At 38.6% G+C, this 12,831-nt stretch overlaps 1 protein-coding gene across 4 annotated transcripts in view; it reads left to right on the top strand.

The window, feature by feature from the left end:
• Window positions 1-516: 516 nt before the first annotated feature.
• The window catches only part of Prosap, an 80,447-nt gene continuing 68,132 nt past the window's right edge, over window positions 517-12,831 (top strand). For all 4 annotated transcript variants that reach the window (NM_001259386.2, NM_001299474.1, NM_001299473.1 and 1 more), the window contains exon 1: window positions 517-1,630. The gene's annotated coding sequence lies outside the window, so the exon portion shown is untranslated. The remainder of the gene's footprint in view (window positions 1,631-12,831) is intronic.

Genomic DNA, 12,831 nt, shown 5'->3' with positions numbered 1-12,831 from the left:
AATGTTCGCCGAAAATGTTAGCCTGCTGTTAAGAGAAGCAAATAGCCCCAACATCCGGCGCAATAAATTTCGAAGAGCGGTTAACGGTCGACTTCGAACTACATGTTAGCATTTCGTGTTGGAGTCTGCGCTATGTTCTGATTAGAATGTCTAATTTGGAATGTCAATGAACATTTTAATTAAATGTTAAAGTTTTAAATATCGTGTTTTATTTCAGTACTGATGCAGCTATTGATATCAAGAGGCATAGCGCAGAATAAAAAACTAAAGTAAAATAATAAACATTGATTGCATTTGCAATTTTTAAATTCGTAGAACATTTTTCTAGCCAGGGCGCAATCCGTCATACAGAACTCCAATCAGAACTAAGTGCTGCCTCAAACCTCACGGCACAACCGGTTAACAGAAGCCGCTCTTTTATCGAATTCGAACTCGCTCTCTCCAACTAGAGCTGTAAGCCCAACGTTATCGGCCTGTAATCGAACATTTGCCATCTCTAGTGCGCTCTCCAACGATTTTTGTTATTGCTTTTTCAACCGCGATTCGTGCAGCATGTGTGTTCGCGTGATCTGTTAAAAAAATAATGCTTAAAGCACATCGGTAACCGTTAAAGTCGCCGGGGAAAAAACCAATATTGATACTAACGAATTTTCGAATAATTTTCACAAAACGATTTTGTGCGCGATTTTTTCGTCCAGGCTCAAGAGGAGTGCGAGCGAGAAGGAGCGAGACAGTCGACGGTGGCTGCGTGCAAAATAACGGTGCACCGAATTCGACCAAATAAAAATTGAAAATAATCGCCGTGATTATTAGAATTTTAAACTGCCAACTGCAGCTAACGAATCAACCGATACGAGAAACCGATCGATGTGAAGTGCAAAAACAAGTAGAAAAATACAAATAATAAAAACAAAAACCGGTTCGCCTCTGCAGCAGCAGAAATCAAAGCCAAAAACGAAAAGAAACAAAAATCAAAGACAGCGAAAGAATTTTTGTTGTTTGGCCGGTGCGTATGTGTTTGTGTGTGTGCGTGCGCGTCTGTGTGTGGGAGTCTGCCAGTGTGTGTGAGCCTCTCGGCAAAGGAGAAAAACGCACAAGTCGGTAGGAAAAAGGCGTACGTAAGGAAAACGAAAAAGAGAGGAAAAAACGCAGTAGGAATTTCTTGTTTCCCCAAAACCGAAAAAAAAAAATCCACGTAAACCCGTTTCCCTGCAAACACACAAAATATAAAAGGTGAAAAAGTACAAAAAAGAGTAATATCTGTGAAATAAACGGAGGCCGCAAAAAGTGGCACAAGTGAAAATTCCTGCGCCGTTCGTTTTATTATTATTTTTCTGTTGCCGTCTTTTTGACAATCGCCAAAAGTGAAAATCAATTTGCGAGAGCGCGCGCGCAAGGAGCGAAAAGGAAGAGAGAGAGAGAGAGTGTGAGAAGGAGAGCGAGGAAGAGCAATCCCGATATAGAACTCGTCCTTTTTCGGCCCCAAAATTACCCAACCCAAAAAAAAGAGAAAGAAAACTGAACGAAAAACTCCCGGAGAAAACAACAACACACAACGATAAACTGCAAAAGTAAACAAATTGCGCCGAAACTAAACGAATTTCGGAAAACTGCAGCCAACGGAAAAAAGGTCAGTACACAGCGATTGATTGGCCGGAAAATTAACTAAATTAAAGTAAAAACCCTCGAGTGCCAAAGTGGTGTTGAGCAGCAAACACCTTTTAATAGTCCCCCATTTGACCTTCACCCATGGACACCCTCGCAAATTGGTAGCACCAAAGTCGGGCTAGCAGTTAACCCTTACCCTTGATCACCGTTAATTGGACCCCCCTCCTCAGACTATCATGGTCATGGTCAGCAGGTTGTGAAAACGGTCATTTATTGAGGTGCGTTACCCTTGCATTATATAAGGCACGAAACTCTTCAATGAAAATCTAATTTCAAAAGGATTTTAACCACTGTAAGAAAAAAAGTTAAAAATGTATTAAAATATCGTATAGAAATGTAAAGGTATTTGTGCTTTAGATAAATGTAACAATAAAAAGGTGACATCACTATCTGTAACTATTATATTGAATTATTGCATTTGTCACTGCAACTGATGATTTCAAGAAAATCGTTAAGACCTACGACAGTTATTATGAAGCAGCTTTTCTGCAACTTAAATGACTGTTACTTCTGTTCTATGGCAGTTACCGCCTTCTTCGAGTTGCACACACTCATTCGAAATAAATTCGGACTGGCAGCACGTTTACCATTTGGCTGACTCTTTCTTTAATCGCACCTTTTTATGGGCCCACCGTTATATTGACCTTCACTCGAGGGGTTCTGCTCTTGAAGAGGCATTCATAAATTTCGTTTTCTGTGCGAGTGATTTGGAAATTGCACGCTTCCCTTTTTTTTTGTTTTGGAGGGGCTGGCTGCTTCCCCCTTTTTGTCCCACCAATTGCAGTTATCTTGGTTGTTTTTGTTCAACTTTACTCATTTGTTCATAACGTGACTGGTTCTTGTTGTGGCCTATTGCTTTTTGGTTGTATTTGTTGCTGCTGCAGCTATTGTTGTTGTTGTTACACAAGCGTAACAATAAAATTTCAGACTGGCCCGCCATGAAAATAGTTAAAATTTTATATGTGCTGTTATGATCATGTTTTATCTGATAGTTGTTCGCTTGTGGCACGTAACACGGTTTGTTTTAAACTTTTTCGTTGATTTGCAGGCGGCATGAAAGGGGCAAAGATATATGTACATATATGTTTATATATATGTTTATATGTACCTACATATATCACGTAGATCAGCGAGGGGAGAACTATCTGAGATCCAAGAGTTGGGTCAGCGGCTGCTTTTTGTCTCGGTTACTTAATGTGGATGCGGCTTAATTGTTCCAAAAGATCAGATATCTTGTGCTGCGCCTACAGTTGTGTTGAGATATAATCGTTACCCAGAAAATAAACATAAATATAAAGGTTTTCAGAAGAGCTTTAAAAATCATATACAAATCAGAAGAATATACAGTGCATTTAATATAATTTATTTGTAGAGCATTCCCATATAATTTTTTCTTGGAAAACGTATAAATTTACATTGAAATATTTATACTACTAGTTAATGCCAAAATAATATAAATATTAATGCTCCAAAATTTGCTCATGCTCATTTATCAGTCAGAATAATTTCAAAATGTAAATATTCTGAATGTTTTAGTGTCACGTTGAATTTAAGACGTGATCTCATGCTTCCCTACTCGAACCGAATACTTGCAGCTCTCACTGTTAACTGTTTGCGTGATCTTACTTAATTTCCTTACTTTGTGTTATATTCATTAAAAGATTTGACAATTTGCAGTGATAAATCAAAAGAAATCTGAACTCCTCGTGGCCTGCAAAGAGTGACATTTTTGCTCAACATTTTGACCAACATTTCGCCCAATTTGCATAAATTTCAAGCATTTGATTCATACGAAACGCTCCAAGTCGAGAAATTCGACTTTTATGGGCAAACTCCAAAAGGCCCAGGCAATTTCTGATTTATTTAATGAGCAAAAATGCTTCGTTCGATTTCTTTGGCTCCCTCGCTGCAAAGTAATCTCTCTACAGACCCGTAGGCGTAGATCTCAGATTGGTTGGCTGCCGTTGAAGTTTAACAAATTTAAAGCAATTTTCGTAGCTATTTTTGGGGTCAATTAAGTTTCGAGGGGGAGCCACAGATACGAGGAGGTAGATAGTAAAAGGGGTGCTCGGTGTGGGCGTAGAGATATTTCTTATAGATTTATTTTGCCAAAGGAAAATTTGGGAGTTAAATTGACGGCTATGACTGCCTCAATTTTTTCCATTTTCTTTTATTTTTCCCCTTTTTTAATGTATCAAACGATGTGCATTTCTATAAATATAATCTTCCTTGTGAACTTGGTCCGAAGGTATTTTAGACTTTAATATTTCTCCGTGTAAAGAGCGTAACAAAAGCTTACAATGGTGTAAGAAAAAAAAGAACAACAAACCCAGGGAAAATCGATTTAAAACAGATGATTCGGCATCACCCCAGCCCGATTTCCTACCCTTTTCGCCCACCTCCTTCTGCTTTATGTATCCCTGTGGCCTGTTTGGGTTCCCCCACAAAGGATCTCAACAATATCCAGCGCCATTTCCCAGCTCCCGCTCCCGGTTCCCAGTTCCAGGCCAAATGCCTCACAGGCCGTTAAGATGTGTGCGCAAGGGGAGGGCGGTTGTATTGGGCGGATTTCCCACACCGAATTGCCTACAGTGGGGGCTGACAAAGTCAGCTGTTCTATTTTTACAATTCCCCAAGCTTCAAAGTAAATAATATCCGGCAGCTTAGGGAATAAAAGTCAGTTGAAATGTGATTAATAACCAATTAAGGTACAAATAAGATACAATTGGCGCATGTAAGCTTTAAAATCGATTTTTCTTTGTTCAGAATGATATCAAAATTGACTCAACAATAAAGAAGTGTATTTTTTTAAATTAATCAACATTTATTAGAACAGCGTTATCTTTTGATGGTTTTCATAAACCATTTCATATCATGAAGCTCACATTTTTCTAATTTCCCAACATTCGTCCACTGACATTGGTGTTCACTGTATTGTCCCTCACTTGCCCTTCGCACAACTTCTGTTCTTCTTCAGTTCTGGCCGTACTTTATTTCTGCTCTTGTTTTCGCTCCTGCTTCTTTGGCTGCTGCTTTCGGTCGCTTTTGTTTTGTTATTCATTTGGCTTGTGCCAAATTCTCGTTGAACTTTTGAGGCTCCCAGAACAGCTGTGCGAAATGCCCGGGCCTCGAAGAACAAGTACACATCGCTTGCTATCTATCTCGCACTTTTTCCGGATTTTCTCCGGCTGGTGTCCTCTCATTAACACTAGCAGCGACGTCGACAGCGGATGATGCGGATTTAATGAGCAAATGATTAGCATTTTTATGTGCCCACCACTTCCACCCTGCGACCAGCTCCACCGTGCTCCATCGAAAAATCCTTAGAATTCCCTCAAAGTGCCTTCTGCTAAGCTGGGAAAACTTAATAGTTGGCACTTTCCACCTATTTCCATTGCCGCCCCCTTTTCTCTGTCTGTCGCTGCACTGATAAGGGAAGGTGATAAAGGGAATCAACTGGGTGGGGGTAAAGTGGGACACGTGCAACGGATTGTGGCACAGAGATGAAGTTCCCGGGCGAAAGCCCTTAAGCGGGTCCAAATTAATGATGCCAACGCAGATTTATGGCCAACCAGATAAATGGGAAATGGAAAAAGTGTAAAGGAAATCGGAAGAAAACTGCAAAGAAAATTTTAAATAAAGTTTACACATACATTAATTTATGAGGAAGTTGCTTTGAAATTATACTTTTCTTACATTAAAAACTTACAATTTTTCCAATAAATCAATCTAATTTATTTCGGTTACTTTGACGTATGACTTAAGTCCTTTCTATAAAGTAACTGCATTTTCATGCACAGAATTAGCCAATTTCCAGAGCTTTTCCCCAGATAGATGCTACAAATCCTTGATCCGCATTCAGGCAATGCAATGAACGGAAATGTTTGGGAAAAGCCAATCGCATTACCGTGCATTTAACCCCCCCCGGAAAATCAGTTGAAAGCCAAGTTGGAACTTTTGACGGCCGAACAATGGGATCCAATGGACGTAGCCGAGCCCAAGACTCCGATTTCGCTTGCATCCTGTCCACACTCGCAAATGAAATTAACTTTGGCTCCCCGCCCTCCTTTTGTCGCCCAGTGATTTCACTGCATAATGCAATTAAAAATGGAAAAAGAAAATATCGAACGCAAAAAATGCGATTTTCCTTTGGCCTTACCGCAAGGGGAACAAAAAACGAGTGAGTAGAAGCAAAAAAAAAAAATCAATAAAAGCATGGGGCGTGTAAAAAAAAAGAATCTGCCACCACAATGCGGCACATCGGCAGCGGATGGGCTGTGGGAAAGTCGGCGAGGAAAATCAATCTGGCCCAAGGATAAAACTACACGTACGAGCACTAAATGTGCCCCACATATTATAGATACGATGCTAAGGACACATGTCCTAAAAACGCAATATGCAAAACTTTTTGGGTCGCATTATGGGCGTGAATCAGGTGTGTGATATTCGAAGTGGAAAGTATGCCTCTTGAATAATTCGGATGAATGTTTTGTGATTACTATTGATATTTGGTATTCGCATGAAGTATGCAGTAGATGCAACTAGATTTTAATCACATATTCATGGATTTTTATCAAAAATACCCTATTTTTGACCGCATTTTCCAAAGCATGGTCATATTGAAACAACGAAAAAGAATTGCAAGACTATCACCGTGATTCATGATAATAAAAACTACTTAAGTTTTGCTGCCAGAATATGAGAGATATATTTTTAGCAAATCAGAATGAAGAATATAAATAAGAACATAAATAGAAGATAAAGCCTTTTGTAGTTCATGCTGAGTTTGCTTTTAAAGTATTTGCGACAATGATTCACTCATTCACTTCAAGTAAATTCTGCTGAGCCAAGTTGGCGCTTCCGATTCTGTGGGGGTTATAGATAAGCGACTGCTCCAAGGAAATCCCTATCAATATTCCCCAGACACATATTATATTTGCAAATAACTTTTTATTTCGTTCGCCAATTGTATAATTGTTTGTTCTGCGGGGGAATTTCGCTTGATAATTCAACGCGAGTTTTGCAATAATCTGCCACGCGCGCTTCCTCTGCGGCTTTGAGTCAAGGCCAACTGCTGGTGCAAGTCGATATTATCGGTTCATTGCCAAGAAAAGTGGGGGGAATCTGGGGTCCATATAAGTGGGTATGGAAATGGGATACTTGTGCAAACAAGACTGTTTATCGAAGTCTTCTCTTCCAGGGATTTTATGCTAATTTTGGCCATGCAGCTGAATTTATGCTGAAATAATTCATTTTTTTACTTTGATGTCGTTTTCAGTGGGTTTTGAATTTGAAGTAGCTGAAAAAACAAATTTGTATAGTCACGGTAATAATTAAATTGAAAACTTAAATTCTTGGTACTAAGTTGGCATACAATTAGATATAACCCAATTACCAAAAATGTCTTTTTAGTGCCACTACACTTGATGGCTCGAAGCCCTTCGGTTGATTTGTGAAATTATTAAGGTAATCATAGTCAAATCAAATCGTCATTACCATGGCTAAAACCGAAACAAAAGCCAAAGTTTATGGCTGCCCATTCGAGGGAGGAAAGCAAAATCGCCTGCAATTGTGGTAAATCAACATTTTCGTTGGCAGACGATGGCATTTTCTTTTTGTCTTGGCTGAGTCTTGGCACGACATTCATGGGCTTATTGTGGGATGTGAGATGCGGGGAGGTGTTGGCGCTGCAATAAATAAGTTTTGGCCAACAAAAATAGGAAGAGTAGAAGCCAAGAACGTGCCAAAGTTGAACAAATACAGGGCTGAATCGTCGACGGGCAGGGGGGGGGGGGGTATGGCATTATGAGCACGGGGATTAACAAAGAAGAAAGTTGAATTATGAAGAAAGTTGCGCTAGAACTTTCTCATCTGTGAATTCAATTAAAGTTTGGCTCCAAGCAAAATCCAGTTAATTTGTAATAATTTCTGCAATCAAATTAAAATGGAATTTTCAGCGATTCAAACGGGCCAGAACACACAACGATTTTTGTCAAGTGGCTAAATATGAATTATGAATGAAAATTACAATAAAGTTCCCCTCGAATAAATCCAGCTGAAAGGTTGGTGCAAAAAGCAAGCGAAATAAAAACCATAAACAATAAATTTCTTCAATCGGAACTGCCTTTCTTTTGCAAAAAAAAAAAAAACGACGCAGCGGGAAAAAACTTTATTATTTCCGCTTCTTAAATGCAACTAAATTACGCTAATTGCTGTTGGCTAAGAGCACTGGAATAGGGCATAAAACAAAGAGCGAAATGGCCAAGAAATGTGCAAGGGAAAAGCAACAGCAAAGTGCGGAATTAGTAGAAAAGTAATGCTTAAACTCTGAGTTATGTAAGTCTGGCCGTGATTTTTCCGGCGCATAAACTTTTCCTTAGAAAGCTACGCCGTTGAAACAAAATAACATAAAATTAAATGCTACAAAGTGAACCTTCCCCAAGCTGAAAAGCACTTCAATGGCAAAAACAAAAAAAAAAAATGCTGAAAGAAATTAAATGAAATGGAAATCAAATAGAAATCAATGGACAAAATGAAAGTGAGGAATTTGTTTTTGGGTGTGTCTCTTGACTGCTCTTCAATTTCTCATTTCCTAAGCATTTTTTTTTCTGTGCCAAACCAAAGTTGGTTTCCCTGTGAGGATAACGACGCTACCTACAAAACATGGGAAATCAATAATTAATTTTTAATGTGACGACCTAGAAAAAAAAAACGTTGCTAAAAGAGCGATGGCGGAGAAAAATTGGCTTAAATACTTTATAAGCTGAGCGGCATTTGTCAAAAATATTTGGCACACCAAACGCTTAAGAAAAGAGTACAACAAAATAAGCTCATCAACACTGGACTTCAAGGTTGAGGCAATCTGTGAAATTGCAAAAAATTTAGCTCATTATATGTATGCAATATTTTAGGCACTCTTAAGTAATTTATACTTTAAAGGACATATGTAAGTAGAGTATCTTCATTAATACCTAACTAAAGTAGTAATAAGCAATAAAATAGCAATCTTGTAGCTTAGTGTTACTTATGCAGGGCTCAAGGCAATTTCCGCACGAGACTTTGGCGACAAACAGTCGCAATCCATCCAGCAATCAATCAATCATTGGAACGGATCGATCAAGAACCTCCGCCGATTGATAGATGCAAAGATAGTGGCCAAGTTGACTGCCAAAGAGTAGCGTCTCAAAGAAATTTAATAAAAGCTCCGACAGGGCTTCCGTGTTCTTTGAAGAGTGGAAAACTGAGGAGGCAGTCCGCTGCTGGTGAAGATTTTTTCCTGGGCTTCGTGAGCGGTGATTGAAAACCCGTTTGCTGTTGCCAATGGCCGTAGAGCAATCATAAAAAAGAAATACGTTAATAGAATCTTAACGGAGCGCGTTGGGAGAATCCGGCTTTGTGGAAACCTAGTCGAGGCCCAGAAGAACGCCCAGAAGGGCGTGGCAGTTGGAGCAACAGTTAGGTAACTGTAATCAATCAGAGCAGCCTAGGCTAATTAGTTGGTGGACAAGGGGGTGAGAGGAGGGGCAGAGGGTTGGTAAGTTGGCGCCCAAGAACTGCGAGACTTAATTAAACGCAAAAAAGGCCGCAAGGCAAAGGCATTTACAATTTTCACAAAATTTAAACAACAGCAAATTGCGTAATTTGCCTCAGCTGCATGGCTAATAAACTGTAATGAGTGGGCGTGCCTAGAGCAGTGAAGGAAGGGGGCGTGGCTGTGTACACATTTGCCGATTTATGCGAACTTTATTAGAATATAAAAAGTGAAATAAAAGCAGCGGATATATTCGAATTATGTACGATTTAATGAGAATCCAGTTTGGAATTTTTATTATAAAATTACAGTTTATAATTTCTATTTAATTTTATTATTTTATCTGCACTGCTTTGGTCAGTTTAATTTATGTATCATAAAAATTTAACGAATAGTTCGAGCTGTTAATTCAAGCTGAGAACAATATGGCTTTTTCGCTTTCCACTTGCCGATGTTTTGGCAGCTCATTGAACAATTTGCCCATTCTGAACTTTGACAATATCGAAGTGTAATCGATTTCCATAAAATATGAAAATTAATCCTGCGCTCATCTACGCAGATACAGATACATCTACAGCTACAGCTACAGATACAAACGCACATATTTCCACATTTAAATGCAAATCACGTCGATGGTCTGGGCCATGTTTTTGTTGTAGCTGGAGTTTGTGTGTGCTCATAGCCTTGGCAATTTGAACGAACGTATATGGCCAACAACAAGATGTGCACATTAAGATACAAGATACATAAACACATTTGCCCTGTATCCATGTGGGTGTCTTTTTAGCGTGTTAGTTGTTGTTCTGGCATTTCTTTGTTGTTGTCGTGTGACAGGAGAAAAAGAAAAAGTTTATTATGTGACTGAAAAAGATTTTTTTATGAGGACAAGGCGTGGTTCTGCTGTGTGAACAACATCCTGTTGTGAAAAAAATACCCTGTGAATTCTATCTTTATGGATCTGAAATAAAAACGAATGGTAAACAATTAAACTAAAAAAGGTGCTAAGAAAATATGTAAACAATAGCATGATTGATAGCAATTTGTTTTGCATTTATATTTCGATTTCCTTGCAAAAGGAAATCATGTTTTTATCCTTTAAGATGGTTATGCAATAAAAGCACCACAAACAATTCTATTGTATTTGGAAAATTATAAAAAATTGTAATAATTATTCATTATTTATTCATAGGTCTTTAAACTTAAACTGTTGCCATAAAATCATTAATATTCGTATGAGTTACACATTATACGACCCATTTATGGGCACAATTTGGCTCCTTTATCGGTTGGCGGTTTATCGCAATTATGGGCTTTTACCAAAATTGTGTACATACCCGCTCCAAACAATTTTTTAAGAACGCAAAAGAGTGCGGTAACATTTTCTAATCGACGCAATAAGGAAGACAAAAACCTAAGATTCTTTGGACGACAAGTGGCACATCAAACAAAAGCGCCAAAAAATGAATGAATGGGATATAGAAAATGGAGGGGATAGATAAGGGCAAACAAAAACGAAACGAAAAACGTTGATCAAATATTTGCCAAGCGGTTTTCTGTAATAAAAGGTACACACATTCATGAATACAGGCGAGTGTAGTATTATTCATGTAAATTCTCTACCTACGAATGAAAAATCATTGATATTAATTATGCCTCTAAGGTTCAACTGTGTGGCTCTTGTTTCTCTCGTTTTCAAACTAACAAACCCATAATTCAAACGAAACTGAAATGTAAACTGAGAAACAAAACAAACAAGGCCCAAAACCAGCTTTTTACGTTTAAGGTACTTACAAACGAGTAATAGGAGAAGCTTTGAATGCCTGGAAATTAGTTAGAAGTGTCGGGTTTTGAGTTGGGAAAAACTCTGTTTACTTATAAATGAAATCAACATAGCCCATAAAATGCCCCTGTCATGTGGCCAAAACAGCAACGAAACTTCAATTCCAAACTGCGTGTACAATAAATATATTTTGGCCAAATTGGACCCACATGGCCAGCTGGCTAGCTGTCAGTCCAACTTTTGGCCATTTATCGATTTTTGTGGGTGTCCAAGCTGCGCTTTTTTTGGGTTTGGGTGAGTTGCCATATCAAAATAATGTCGACAATTAATTTTTCATAAATAATTATGAAATAGTTTTTGGCCAACATTGATTGACAAACGATGGGACACTTGATGGATGTTTTGGCTGAATGACATGAACGAGATGCTTTTGCAGGAGTGCCATATCATTTCGGTTGGGAAATCGAACTTTAATCATAACAATTAACACGAAAAATGTGTTAGCCACGAAACGGGCTGGCTGGTCAACTTTCCTAAAGGTCGGTAACCGGTTTTTGATGGTAGAGGAGCTAGTAGTTTTTTTTTTTTTACCTCCACAACTGGCTAACAAATTTCAAGACTCTTGAGTCTGGGCCAACATTCTTGGTAAGCCTTTCTCTGCCTCTTTTTTCTGAACATGTTTCTTTGGGAGGGGAACGCATTATAAAACCGCTTTTAGCTTAGCGCCAACGTTACGTGTCCGTTAGCACTCAATAATCATCATTTACTTGGGCGGCAAGTGCTTCGATTCCGACCAAAAGAGTCAATTCAATTTTCGGCAAAAGAAAGTTGAATGAACCGCAAGAAGGTCGTTCTCGTAATGCACTCAGATTTTATTCACCATCGCATCACATCTGTAGGGCCGCACAAAGTTTGTGCAAATTAATTGAATCAATGTCAATCAGTGGAGCTTGGAATTGCTTTTTGGTTTCAATCAAGATTAATGTTTGGGAATTCGCTTTTCGGTTTTAATAATTTATGTGGGAATTTTGCCTGGTCGAGGCTGAAAGACAACGAAATGTGTTTTAGAAATCAATACAGGCGCATTCCTATCGAAATGGCGATTTATTAAAATATTTAGTTAGGCTATTTTCGGGCTTATCACATTCTACTCAACTCTGGCATGTTTCATTTTATTGAAATCAATTTAATGGTCAGTTTAGTTTGCGAACCGCAAACCACTTTCTAAATAAAACTATTTCATTTAATTTTAGACCATTTTAATTGGTATTTCCCAGCGGAATCCATTCCTTTCATAAATTTTGCATGTCTAGCTTTTTGTTTGATAGCTGCGTATTCCACACTTTAAATATTCCAGGACAAATCTCACGCTGCTCAATCGGAGATTTGATGAATTTTCCCCGCTTTTCTCTTTCAACTTCGCTGAAGTTGAATTCATTCCTAACCCCCCGTCCCCACCTTTTTCAGCTTTTTTTTCTCTTTGCCACCTGTCACTCTCGAATTCTGTTTTTTGTGCATTTCTTGTTTATTTCTTATGGCTTATTTGCATACCGTGCACATTTCGTTGGCTCGGCCAAGTTTTTCCTGCTTTTGCATTCGATTTTCAGAGCCACAAAAAAAAAAACGGACGTCTTATGTCTATGTGATACCCTGCCCGATGGGAATTATAAGTTTAAACGAGAGGAATGACAAGCCGAAAACTTAATATCGCAGTAGAGATATCGAGACTTTAAGCCAAGTTAAGGTTATTCCCTTTTTTTATGGCTCTTTAGGGCATCTTGGATTCGCTGAGTTCGTTTTCTTTTCGCTTTTTGTTCGGCTGCTTTTGTTGCGAAGCTTTTGATGGCTCAGC

The sequence above is a fragment of the Drosophila melanogaster genome, chromosome 2R (assembly GCF_000001215.4).
Source record: "Drosophila melanogaster chromosome 2R".
Classification (NCBI taxonomy): Eukaryota; Metazoa; Arthropoda; class Insecta; order Diptera; family Drosophilidae; genus Drosophila; species Drosophila melanogaster.
Note: the sequence above shows the minus strand (reverse complement) of the source record. Positions and strands in the feature narration are given on the sequence as shown.